Consider the following 12,591-nt stretch of genomic DNA (forward strand, 5'->3'; position numbering starts at 1 on the left):
CTGGAAGAAACTTTTTGGTATAAATTCAGTTAACTTCTAGACTTGGAAATGATAAATGCTTTTTTATGTTTTATTTTTTAATAAAAACATGAACTGGAATGGAATGACTTCCTTCCAAAACACTTTAAAGAAACAAATTGTCATGTGGAATCTCATTTTGCATGAATCAGAGTACAGTAAATCTCAAAATATCCACTGAACTGCCTGTTGTGGTTTACTAAACAGGAAAATGATTTCAGCAGGATGGTCTTTTCCCCTAGATCCACAGCAGGCAGCCTTTTGTGCTGTTCTGAAAACATCTTAATTCTTCCCCAAGTACCACGTTTCTTGGAATTATTCACCGGAAATTAATAGTATTCTGAGTTTTAAAGTAATTCAAACCACAAGTGACTTTGTAATCATGCTTAGCAGTAGTATAAAGAGCCATCGAGCAAGCAGAGGTTATGACAGTATTAGTCACAATTGCACATAGCATCCCCCCCACAAAGATGTATGTTTCTGTCCCGACCGTGTTCACTGGGCTGCCGTACTGGGTCGTGACAACAAACAAATGAGTAAAATGTGTTGGATAATGTCAAATGCTACAGGGAAAAAATTGGGCAAAGGCGGCTCTTAAACACGCTGGGATAGAGACAGAGAGCTGTTGAAATTATAGATAAGGTGGCCGGGGAAAGGCGTCACTAGGGAAACGATATTTGCATAAAGACCTCCACAGTATGTGAGTCACATGGACATCTGAGGAAGAACCATTCCAGGCACAGGAAGAGCATGTGCAAAGGCCCTGAGGCAGGAGTGTGCCTGAGGAACACAAGAGCATAGCTGGAATGTAGTGAATGAGGGCGAGGGAGTCATTAGGGACAAGGATAGAGAGGCACAGGGGCCACATCATGATAGGCCTCACAGTAAGGACTTTGGTTTTTACTCTGAAGGATGGCAGACCTGCTGGAAGGTTTTAGGGGAGAAGGGACCTGACCTGAATTGCATCTTAGCACCCAAAGCAGAAAGAACGGTTGAGAGGCTCTGCTGAACCCGAGACTGCGGCACAGAAGCTCTTGTGAAAAAGGGAAAGACCATTTCCAATGTTTACAGGCAGGCCAGGTCTCTCCAGACAAGGAAGAAGAAGAACATAGAACACTTGTTCAGATAACTGAGCAGTTGGGGATTCAATATGTGATGTTATTTTTAGAAGATAGCATTTTTTTTAATACCCTGCTACTGGTTTCTTGTATCTTTTAGAGCACACCATGGGGAAAAGATAAGGAAGCATGACCTTCCAAGTGCAACACCGAATTAGGAGGCCTTGTTTCCAGTTTGGGTCCCGATTTTGACCTTGTAACATCCTAGGGCTGGTTACATAAGTCTTTCCGAGCTTTAGTTTCCCCGGTGGAGAGCCTAATTGTTAATTACTTTATGGAATTATTTTGTCAATTACTAACATGTTAATAATCTCTGAGACTTTGAAATGGACATGACACAGAACCGCAGTGGTGGCCAATCAGTGTCACTGTTATCGGAAATACGTGGCGTTTTAGCACTTCAAAAAGGTTCGTGTACAGGAAAAGCTGTGGGCGATGGGGAGCGACTAGGGTGAAACTGGAAAAAGATGAGAGGTGAGGAGAAGGACGTTTAATTTCAGGACCTTTTGATGTATTCGGGCAGGGACTTTGCCATGCTGCTGGAAAGGGGTGGACACTTGGCAGGATGCAGGACAGAGACAGTGCGTGGTAAGGTGACCACCTCCTAGACCCGGGATCTGGCCCTCACTCCATGTATCACCTCTCCACCTTATTCATACTCCGTTGTTGTCCTATTTGGGTAATTTGTATTTTGAAAAAAAAATTTTTTTTTCCAGCGCTTATTTATTTTTGGGACAGAGAGAGACAGAGCATGAATGGGGGAGGGGCAGAGAGAGAGGGTGACACAGAATCGGAAACAGGCTCCAGGCTCTGAGCCATCAGCCCAGAGCCTGACGCGGGGCTCGAACTCACGGACTGCGAGATCGTGACCTGGCTGAAGTCGGACGCTTAACCGACTGCGCCACCCAGGCGCCCCGGGTAATTTGTATTTTGGAGCGGTGTATTCAAAAGGCTGGCAGGGTTGACCTCTAACAGATAGGCTATGGATAATTGTGGGTATATTGAGATATGTGATGTTTATTTTGCTTATTACACACAAATGTATCCAACAAAACTGTGAAATATCAAATAATGTGGCAGCACTTTTGATGAAGAACGAGGTAGAGCATGGAGGATCTTCCCTAAAGACGCAGGATGATCAGTATGACGTTGCCTGAAGTAGTGAACTAAATAAAGGCCCTTTATCAATTAGGGTCAAGAAGTCTGTAGCTCTGGTCAGGCCCTTTAAATACTTTCTTTATTCATTCAACAGATATTTTTTGACAACATACTGCGTTGGGTGCTGCAGGGCATAAAAGAATGAGTAAGACACAGTGCCTATTGCCAATAAGCTTATTTAATCTAACAGGGAAATAACTATAAAGCCAGGCAGTTGGTGATATGTGTCACGAGCAGTCATGAGGGTGCCACAGAGGTGGCAGTGAGGAGAATCCTTCTGGCTCGGAGATCGGGAATGCTTTGTGGAGGACGTGATGACTGGGGGTCGGAGGTGGGAAGGAGGGCAGTGGTGCTTTCAAGTAGAGGAAATGAAGAAGCCAAGTGGTGGCTGGGTGAGGCCTCCCAGAGAGCGTGCGCCTGCCAGGAGCACCTCACGGGCATAGGGGACACTAGAGGAGGACGGTATCATGGGCCTGAAACCCACTGGGTGTGTTATGGAAGGGGGCCTCGGTTAGACTGGAACAAGGGAACCCTGGGAGAAAAACCTGGTGAAGCAGGTTTGGGTCAGAGTTTATATTTGAAAGTCAGGCTGAGAAGCTTGCAGACAGCGAAGGGGTGATCTCTGAGCTCAGCTGTGACATTTGCAAGGGGCATGTTAGGGACACGAATCTGGCAGTGACGTATAGGAGGAGCTGAAGGGTGAAGGAAAGCAGAAATGAGGAGGCTATCAAAACAGTGCAAGTTAGAGGAGAGGGGAGAGAATCGATGAGATCTAAAATAATCAGAGAGATGGGCGAGGATGAGATCCGAAGGGAAAAAGGCTAACACGACTTGGGGACCATGAACCGTGACAAGGAACCCAAGCATCGGGGATCATAGAAGGGAAGGAAGAGGCAAAGGTTTCTCTAAAGGGTTGAATGTGCACGAAGCTGGAAGGAAAGTTCAGAGACGCAGTGTCAGTCTGGTGAACGAATATCAGCTCAAACCAGCAGAGTCATGGAGACCAGCCTGCCGTCAGACAGGCACCTTGACCTCTTGAGGTGTCTGATTAATGCACACGTGGTGTTTCTCAACGCCTCATCTGCTCAGCGCCATCTAATCTCCTAGAACGTGATCAGATGTCGGGCTCCTGCTGTTTGAATTTCTCTCCACTGGTTGTCTGTGTCAGCATGGAAGCGGACGTTTGTGCAGCTTTGGTGGAGAATAGAATAAAGGTCATGTACATACGTGCTTATTTCTAAATGAGCTGTAATTATATGCACAACTCAGGACTCCATGAGTCACCTCTGCCCTCATTAACTCCACCCAATGAACTGCCTCTTTCATTCAAACATGAAGTCACTTCATTGACTTCACTTTTGAAATCCTGGCAGAAGTTTAATTTTTTAAAGGAACCCAAAAGTTTGGTTACCCCACTCTCATGAGAGCCACCAAGGACTCATAGGGAGACACATCCATTCTCCAAGAGCAAGTGGGCTCTGTATTTCTCACTGAGATGTGGTGGCCTCCTCCATAGCATCCACTGGAGACGGGGCTGGTGGGGTGTGTGTGTGTGTGTGTGTGTGTGTGTGTGTGTGTGTAGGGCATGCGCTTGCTGCACTCGTGACACTTCCACCAAAGATCAAAAAGCATGGTGGACATTTTGGTTTTTAAATCCGAGTTGATGTAAGTGCCTGGTGAGAGGCAAGAAGTAAAACAAGTATGAACGTGACATTCTGCTTCTAGCTCTGAGAGAAGCGGTTCACAGGAAAAGGCTATAAATCAGGAGAGGCTGGCGGCTGGTCCTCTGGTCCAGCCCCAGGGCCGCTTTCCACATGGCAATGAACTGAAGGGCAAAAGGCAAGAAAACACTGAAATCCCTCACAATTCCTGTATACACTCATTTCAACACGTGTTTGTTGAGTATTTACTACGGTTAGAAGGTTGTTTGCAGCACAGAGGAGACGGTTTCTGTTCTTTACTGTAATATTTATTTATTTACATAGAATCGTTTCTAAGGTAATTAGAGGGATTTGCAGGAGAGAATTTAGAATCCTTTGTTGCTATGCGATGCAGCCTTCACAAATACAGTCTTTGAAACCAGTGTCTTTGGTTGGTAATGACCCTGGGAATATTTTCCCCCTGAATAATAATGATTTTTTTTTAAGTTTATTTATTCTGAGAGAGAGAGAGAGAGAGAGAGAGAGAGAGAGAGAGAGAGAGGAGGGGCAGAGAGAGGGAGAAACAGAATCCTAAGCAGGCTCGAAACTGTTAAGCGAGGAGCCGGACACGGGGCTCGAATTCATGAACCATGAGATCATGACCTGTGCTGAGATCGAGAGTCGGACGCTTGACCGACTGAGTCACCGAGGCGCCCCTATTTTTAAAATACTTTTATTTTTTTTATTTTATTTTAATTTTTTAAAATGTTTTTATTTATTTTTGAGACAGAGACAGACTGTGAGCAGGGGAGGGGCAGAGAGAGAGGGAGACACAGAATCCGAAGCGGGCTCCAGGCTCCGAGCTGTCAGCACAGAGCCTGACGTGGGGCTCGAACCCACAGACCGTGAGATCATGACCTGGGCCGAAGTCGGGCGCTCAACCGACTGAGTCACCCAGGTGCCCCTAAAATACTTTTAACCACATAAAAACACAGGATTTTTTATGGATCTATGGAAACAAATTGCCCACACTCTGGCATAAAGGGAGTTAAAACTTCTCTTGACAAACAGACTTCGGAGTTGAGGGCCGTTTGGTTTCAGAATCCCTTGCCACTGGCCTCCCGTCCTCATTTTGGGGTTTAATGTTCAACAAGATTATCGCATGGAAATCCAGCAAGCAAATCTTAGGAGATTTTCAGGCCAAATTGTAAAGCCCATGATGTTTACATGGTCTAGATAAATTTTTATTGTCTATTTATATTTCAATTTCCTACATGCTGATAGTAAAACTGCCCTTACATAAACATGAGAAAAAATTCCCAACACTCAAATATTATTTTTATCTACCTCCACTATCTTGAAGCTTCCAGTCAGTTGGAAACGATGTCATCTTTCTGGCTACCGTCCTTCCTCACTTGCTCCTGAACCTGGACATACGTGTCCAAGGTTGCTCTGAAGTTAATGATTAAAGTCTTCGAGTGGACATTATTCACCATTTCTTGGGTAATCCATTAGTTTGCAGTTCTGAAACAGCATAATGTAGGTTCTTAAATGGCACAGTATGGATTCTGACCTCTAGAGATTTCCACCTGTTGTGAATGGTTTTCTTATATAAAGAACCACCTGTAGAACTCCACTTTTGAACATTTCCCCTCTTGACCGGTGGTCATGATTGTCAAGGCCACGTCTTCCCTTTCCAGGTTGCTTTTTAACCAGAATCTTATTTCAAGAGAACCACCTTCTGAAGAAGGGCTCAGAAACACACAGATTTCTACCAAAAGAAATTTCTGTATTTTTATCCAATGCCTGTTTCTAATATATTTTTTTAAACATAATTCTTTCTATCATCCAGACTCTTATGATTCATTCAGAAGAAATCCAGAGCCCAATCAAGGTTTTCAAACAAGAATTTCTAAGGAGTGTGTTGTACAGGTTGACCTATATTAGCATCACCATAAGGTTATTTCAGGTCGGTGAATAAGAATATGTTCATGCACAGCAGAGGGTCTATTTGTTGATTCTGAAAAGAAAACTCCAATTTGGTGAGATTTGAAGTTTTTCTTTGGTGATTCATAATCAGTTTTGCAACTTGAAAGCAGTTGATGAGTCATGCAGTTTACGAATCACTTCCTTAGAGAGAAGGGCTCCCCTTCCTTATGGCTTCCTAAAGTTCGATTCAGTTGTCTGAAAGCTGTCATGTTAGCCTTGTGTTTCCTTTTAAAGAAAGAAGATGTTATATGCCAGTCTTACCTTTGCTATCATGTGGGAGGCTGGGGACTCATGGAGGGAAGTTGTATCAGACATCACTGCTCTGAACTTCCGAATCACTGCAGAATGGAAAGTGGTCCTGAAAACAAAAAACCAAAACCCTATGGAAATACCAGCCCCGGTTTTCCAAGTTTGAAATGTGAGTTCTCTTTTCACATTACCTTGGTTCCGTTTCCTAGAGCAGGGAACTCAAGCCGCCTGAGGACTGATGGACGATATGTCCTTCCACTAGGATGAAATCGTGGCTTTACCTGTAATTCTTCAAAACAAAAACAAAACACCCTCCACTAGTCAAGAAAGAAATGTGGCGGGACGCCTAGGTGGCTCAGTGGGCTCAGCGTCTGACTCTTGATTTCGGCTCAGGTCGTGGTCTCACGGTTCGTGGGATCGAGCGTCACGTAGGACTCCGCACCAACAGCACAAAACCTGCTTGGGATTCTGTCTCTCCCTCCCTCCCTCTTTCTCTGCCCCTCCCCCACTCATTCTCTCTCCCTCTCTCTCTCCCTCTCTCTCAAAATAAATAAAACTTTAAAGAATTAAATAAAAGCAATGTGGTACGCTTATATTGCCAAGGCCTTTGGGAAGAGAAAATAAGCCTGCTTTCAGGCCCAGACAGATCACTTACGGTGTTTCTGGATTCCTTTTTTTTGATCAGGAAATCAGATCAATATCCTTATAGGGAAAGGTTCATTTGGGTCACAGGTGGGGCCCTTTAGTTAAAGTGTCTACTTCTTGGTCCATATTAGGCAACAGGAACTGCCTGAAAGTCATTTATTTTTCATTCTGTGTCATTCAACCATAAATGACTCAGTTCTGATATTATTTACCAAGCTCCGCTGGACGCCTAGGAGAGGCAGCTATACGACACATGTAATGCTAATCTTATACACTCAGCAGGGAAGGCAGTGAGTGAGTAGTAAAAGGGGTGCTTTTTCCTTAAGATCATAATTAATTTAATAGCTGACTCACATCCCAGGGACTTGATGGAGTCCTCAAAATCCTTCATTTCTAAAATAATACAGGCTTCGTCTAAGTTATTTTACTGTCAACTGGTTGAGCTTATTAAAGTTTAAGGCGGATTTTTCAAAGTCTCCCTTGAAGCCATATGGGAGTCGAGAAACTAATTTAGTGGCAGTAATGAATGTGGAACCATTACGAAACATTAATCTAACACTCAGAGTGTCACAAGACCTTATGACCACTTTAGAAAAATAGACTTTATTTTTTTATTTTAGGACGGTTTGAGGTTCACAGCCACACTGAGTAGAAAGTACAGAATTTCCACATGCCCCCTGCCCCCACACAGACACAGCCTCCTCCACTATCAATGTCTGGCACCAGAGTGGTGCCTTTGTCACAATCGGTGAACCCACACTGACACATCACGATCACCCAAAGTCCATAGTTTACGTTAAAGTTCACTCTTGGCATTGTGCTCGCCACTGGTTTTGACAAATGAATAGAGACACGTATGCACCAGTATAGTAACATCCAGGGTCATTTCACTGCCCTAAAAACCTCTGCGCTCTGCCTCCTCAGACATCTTATTTTTTTAGTTTCAAATTAAATGATCTAAATATGAGTGAAAATCCAGAAGTTGACAAGAGCACAAGAACTTAAGTGTTTAACTTAAAGTTAGTGGTTGTTTAAAATCATTAATATTTTTTGCTTAAAGTATACAATGTCACATATTAAATGTCAACATTAATACTAAGATGTCATTAGTTCAGCATGCGTGTCTGAGATTTACCTTTGCAGGGGCCATGGAAAAAAATTGGCGATACAGTAAATTCAATAGTTTAAATGTCTGAGAAGCTTTCAGCCAAGGGAAGGCACCAACCATTAACCCCTGCCACCAGGCACTCAGCGAAAATTAAGGAACTGAACAACAAAGGACAGAAAAATCTCTGAAAAGTCTCCAAATAATTGGGAAAATAAGTAACACATGTCTAAAGAACTCATGAGTCTAAAAAGAAATCACAATGGAAATTAGAAAATATTAAAACATTTTTAAATGTTTATTTATTTTTGAGAGATAGAGAGACAGAGAGAGACAGAGCACAAGTGGGGGAGGGACAGAGAGAGGGGGGAGACACAGAATCCGTAGCAGGCTCCAGACTCTGAGCTGTCAGCACAGAGCCCGACGTGGGGCTCGAACCCACAAATCGCAAAATCATGACCCGAGCTGAAGTCGGATGCTTAACTGAGTGAGCCACCCAGGCGCCCCGAAAATATTTTGAAGGAAAGTGAAAACACAATATGTAAAAATTTGTGATATTCAGCTAAAGCAGCGCTCAGAGGGAAGTTTATAGAATTAAATACACATATTAAGGGGAAAAAGCATCTAAAATAAATGAGCTAAGTTTCCAAGTAGAGAAACTAAAAAAAAACAAAACAAAACATGGATAAGTAAAGGTAAAAATGGCAACTAATGAAATCAAGCAGCAGAGAAGTATCAATGGAAGCTTTGAAAAGATTGGTAAAAGGGATAATACTCTAGCCGGAATGATAAAAGAAAAAAGAGGTAAAGCACCAATTATCAATATCAGGAGATCAGGAGTGAAAGAAGGACAACACTGTAAATTCCACAGATGTTAAAAGGATTATGAGGGAATATTTTGAACAATTAATGCCAACGAATTCGACAACTTAAATAAGAAACAGACAAATTCAGGGGCCCCTGGGTGGCTCAGTCGGTTAAGCATCTGACGTCGGCTCAGGTCATGATCTCACAGTTTGTGGGTTCAAGCCCCGCATTGGGCTCTGCGCTGACAGCTCGGAGCCTGGAGCCTGCTTGGGATTCCGTGTCTACCTCTCTCTCTGCCCCTCCCCCACTTGTGCTCTGTCTCTCTCTCAAAAATAAACATTAAAAGAAAAATTTAAAGAAACAGACAAATTCTTTGAAAGATTCAAATCCTGAAACTGACTCAAGAAGAAATAGAACATCTTAAAAGGCTTATGTCTACTAAAGATGTTAAATTTGTGGGGCGCCTGGGTAGCTCAGTCGGTTAAGCATCTGACTTCGGCTCAGGTCATGATCTCACAGCTTGTGAGTTTGAGCCCCACATTGGGCTCTGTGCTGACAGCTCAGAGCCTAGAGCCTGCCTTGGATTCTGTGTCTCCCTCTCTCGCTGCCCCTCCCCCGCTCATTCTCTCTCTTTCTCTCTCTCTCTCTCTCCCCTTCAAAAAATAAATAAACATAAACAAAAAGATGTTAAATTTGTAATTTTAAAACATCTAACAGAGAAGACACCAGGCTCAGATGGCCCCATTGGAGAATTCTATCACATATTTAAGAAAGAAATAATACTAATCCCACATAAACTTTCAGAAACTAGGAGGGGTAACACTTCCCAACACATTTTGTGAGTCTCATTTACCCTGATACTTAAGTCAGATAAAATTATTATAAATAAAGTAAATTATAGGCCAATATCCCTTATTAGTAAGTGGCAAATTCCTCAACAACATATTAGCAAATCAAATCTAATTTTATATCCAGGAATTCAAGATTGGTTTAATTTTCAAAATCAATTAATACTACTCACAGAATAAAAGAGAAAAAGAATACGGCATTTGTGTACGTGATCCCCAAGCCACGTCCAAATTCTGTGATTCTTGAGGAGTCACAGGATTCAGCATATAGTCATACTCATGGCTGAGGTTTATCACAGCGACAGGATAATAAAGCAAAATCAGCAACAAAGTGAAGCCTGGAAGAGAATAGATTTAGCCTTCCAGGGGTCCTCTCTCTGTGCTTAATCCCCCTGCAACACATTGTGAGTTGCCACCACCCCCCCTTCCCGGGGAAGCTCATTAGAGACTCTGCTCAGGTTTTTATTGGGGGCAGCTTACATAGGCATCCTCTACGTGGCATATACCAAGATTCCAGATTCCAAGAAAGAAAGCAGGTGCTTACTGCTGGTGCAAACAGTTCAGGCACAGTGAACCCCCCTTACCAGTCCTGGGAATGGTGGGAACCCTCCCGAAATCTAAGTCCCTAGATGGCAGCTAAAGGACAACCTTGCAAACAGGTCTTTTAAAGTGTAGTAGGCTCAGCCCTGCTATGTTAACTCTTCTGTGCGGTATCTCCACAGATGCACCCCCTTCCCATGTAAACAAAACAAAACAAAACAAAACACAAAAGACTTTTGGCAAAAATACCTATTTATAAATTGCTGACAAGCTGGGGATAGTAAAGAACTATCTCAACCTGATAAAGGACATCAACAGCCCTAGCACTGACAATGTCCTTAATGGTAAAACACTGAATACTTTTTCCCCAAGACTGGGAACCAAACAAGGATGTCCACTCCCACTTTTCCTATTCAACATTGTACTAGAGGTCCTAGCCTGTGCAACATCAAGAACAATAAATAAAAGGTGTACATATTGGAAAGACATAAAACTGTTTTTTTCTCAATGTTTATTTATTTTTGAAAAAACACAAGCAGGGGAGGGGCAGAGAGAGGGGAGCAGAGGATCGGAAGTGGGCTCTTGGGGCACCTGGGTGGCTCAGTCAATTAAGCATCCGACTTCGGCTCGGGTCATGATCTCACAGTCTGTGAGTTCAAGCCCCGCATAGGGCTCTGTGCTGACAGCTCAGAGCCTGGAGCCTGTTTCAGATTCTGTGTCTCCCTCTCTCTGACCCTCCTCCGTTCATGCTCTGTCTCTCTCTGTCTCAAAAATAAATAAACTTTAGAAAAAAAATTAAAAAAAAAAAAAAGAAGTGGGCTCTTTTATGACAGCAATGAGCCCAGTGTGGGGCTTGAACTCATGAACCACAAGATCATGACCTGAGCAGAAGTCAGATGCTCAACCAACTGAGTCACTTGGGTGCTCCAAGATGTAAAACTATTTTTATTCATGGACAACATGATCTTGTATGTACAAAATTCTAAGGATCTACAAAAAAAATGTAATTAGGTTTAATCGAGTCTAGCAAGGTTGCAAGATACAAGGTCAACATACAAAAATCAGTTGAATTTCCATATATTAGAAATGAACAATTGAAAATTCAAATAAAAAATACCAGTTATGATAGCTTCTAAAATTACAAAGTACTCAGGGATAAACTTAACAAAGTATGTACGAAACCTGTACACAGAAAATTCCAAAATATTGCTGAGAGAAGTTTTAAAAGCTAAAAAGTAATAGATAGATAGACCATATTCATGGATGGGACGACTCAATTAAAAAAAAAATGTCAGTTATCTCCACATTGATTTGTAGGTTCAGTACAGTCCCAAATAAAACTCCAGCGATCTTTTTGCAGAAATTGGCAAACTGATCCTAAAATTTATGTGGAAATGGAAAGAGCCTACAAAAAGCAAACATGATTTTGAAAATGAAGAACAAAATTGGAAGATTCACATTATCTGATTTCAGGATGTAATATTCAGCTACAGTAATCAATGTGGTATTGGTATAAAGATAGACATATGTATCAATGAAACAGTTTAGAAGCTACTGAAAATAGACCCATGTATATATAGCCAATTGACTTTTGACAAAGTGGCCAGGATAATTCAGTTGAGGGAAGGGAGAATCTCTTCAACGAATTTGTAGTAAAAACTGGACATCCACGTGGAAAATAGGAACCTTGATATTCACCTTACACCCTAAACAAAATTGACTTGAAATGGATCATATTCTACAATATAAACTAAATACACAAAAAATATGAACCATAAAAAATTGAACAACAGACTTGATCAAAGTTAAAAACTTCTGCTGTTGGCAAGGACATGGTGAAGAAAATAAAAACACAAGTCACAGATCAGGAGACTGTATTTGTAATACAATTAGCACACGAATATCAACATCATTGGGCATCAGTGAAATACAAGCTAAAACCACACATACCCACCAGAATGGCTAACATTTAAGAACATGACGTGGGGCACCTGGGTGGCGCAGTCGGTTAAGCGTCCGACTTCAGCCAGGTCACGATCTCACGGTCCGTGAGTTCGAGCCCCACGTTGGGCTCTGTGCTGACGGCTCAGAACCTGGAGCCTGCTTCAGATTCTCTGTCTCCTGTCTCTCTCTGCCCCTCCCCTGTTCATGCTCTGTCTCTCTCTGTCCCAAAAATAAATAAACGTTGAAAAAAAAAATGAACATGACGATACTAAGTGTTGATAAGAATATGAAACAATTGGAATTCTCATACATTACTGTTAGTAATACAACATGGAATAACCACTTTGAAAAACAGCTTGGCAGTTTTTCTTAAAGTTATACACATGATTCAATTCCACTGCTAGGTATTTATCCAAGATAAATGAAAACATAGGTCTACATAAAAACTTGTGTGCAAGTGTTCACCTTTATTCGTAATTACCAAAGAACTAGAAACAACCAAAACATCCATCCACAGGTGAATGGATAAA

At 42.1% G+C, this 12,591-nt stretch overlaps 1 long non-coding RNA gene across 1 annotated transcript in view; it reads left to right on the top strand.

The window, feature by feature from the left end:
- The window catches only part of LOC121020266 (uncharacterized), a 48,025-nt gene extending 41,415 nt beyond the window's left edge, over positions 1 to 6,610 (top strand). The window contains exon 4 of the long non-coding RNA XR_005786047.1: positions 6,382 to 6,610. This is a non-coding gene — a long non-coding RNA (uncharacterized LOC121020266). The remainder of the gene's footprint in view (positions 1 to 6,381) is intronic.
- The last annotated feature ends 5,981 nt before the right edge of the window (positions 6,611 to 12,591 follow it).

Source organism: Herpailurus yagouaroundi, unplaced genomic scaffold, assembly GCF_014898765.1.
Source record: "Herpailurus yagouaroundi ecotype Mexico unplaced genomic scaffold, PumYag 77, whole genome shotgun sequence".
Taxonomy (NCBI): domain Eukaryota; kingdom Metazoa; phylum Chordata; class Mammalia; order Carnivora; family Felidae; genus Herpailurus; species Herpailurus yagouaroundi.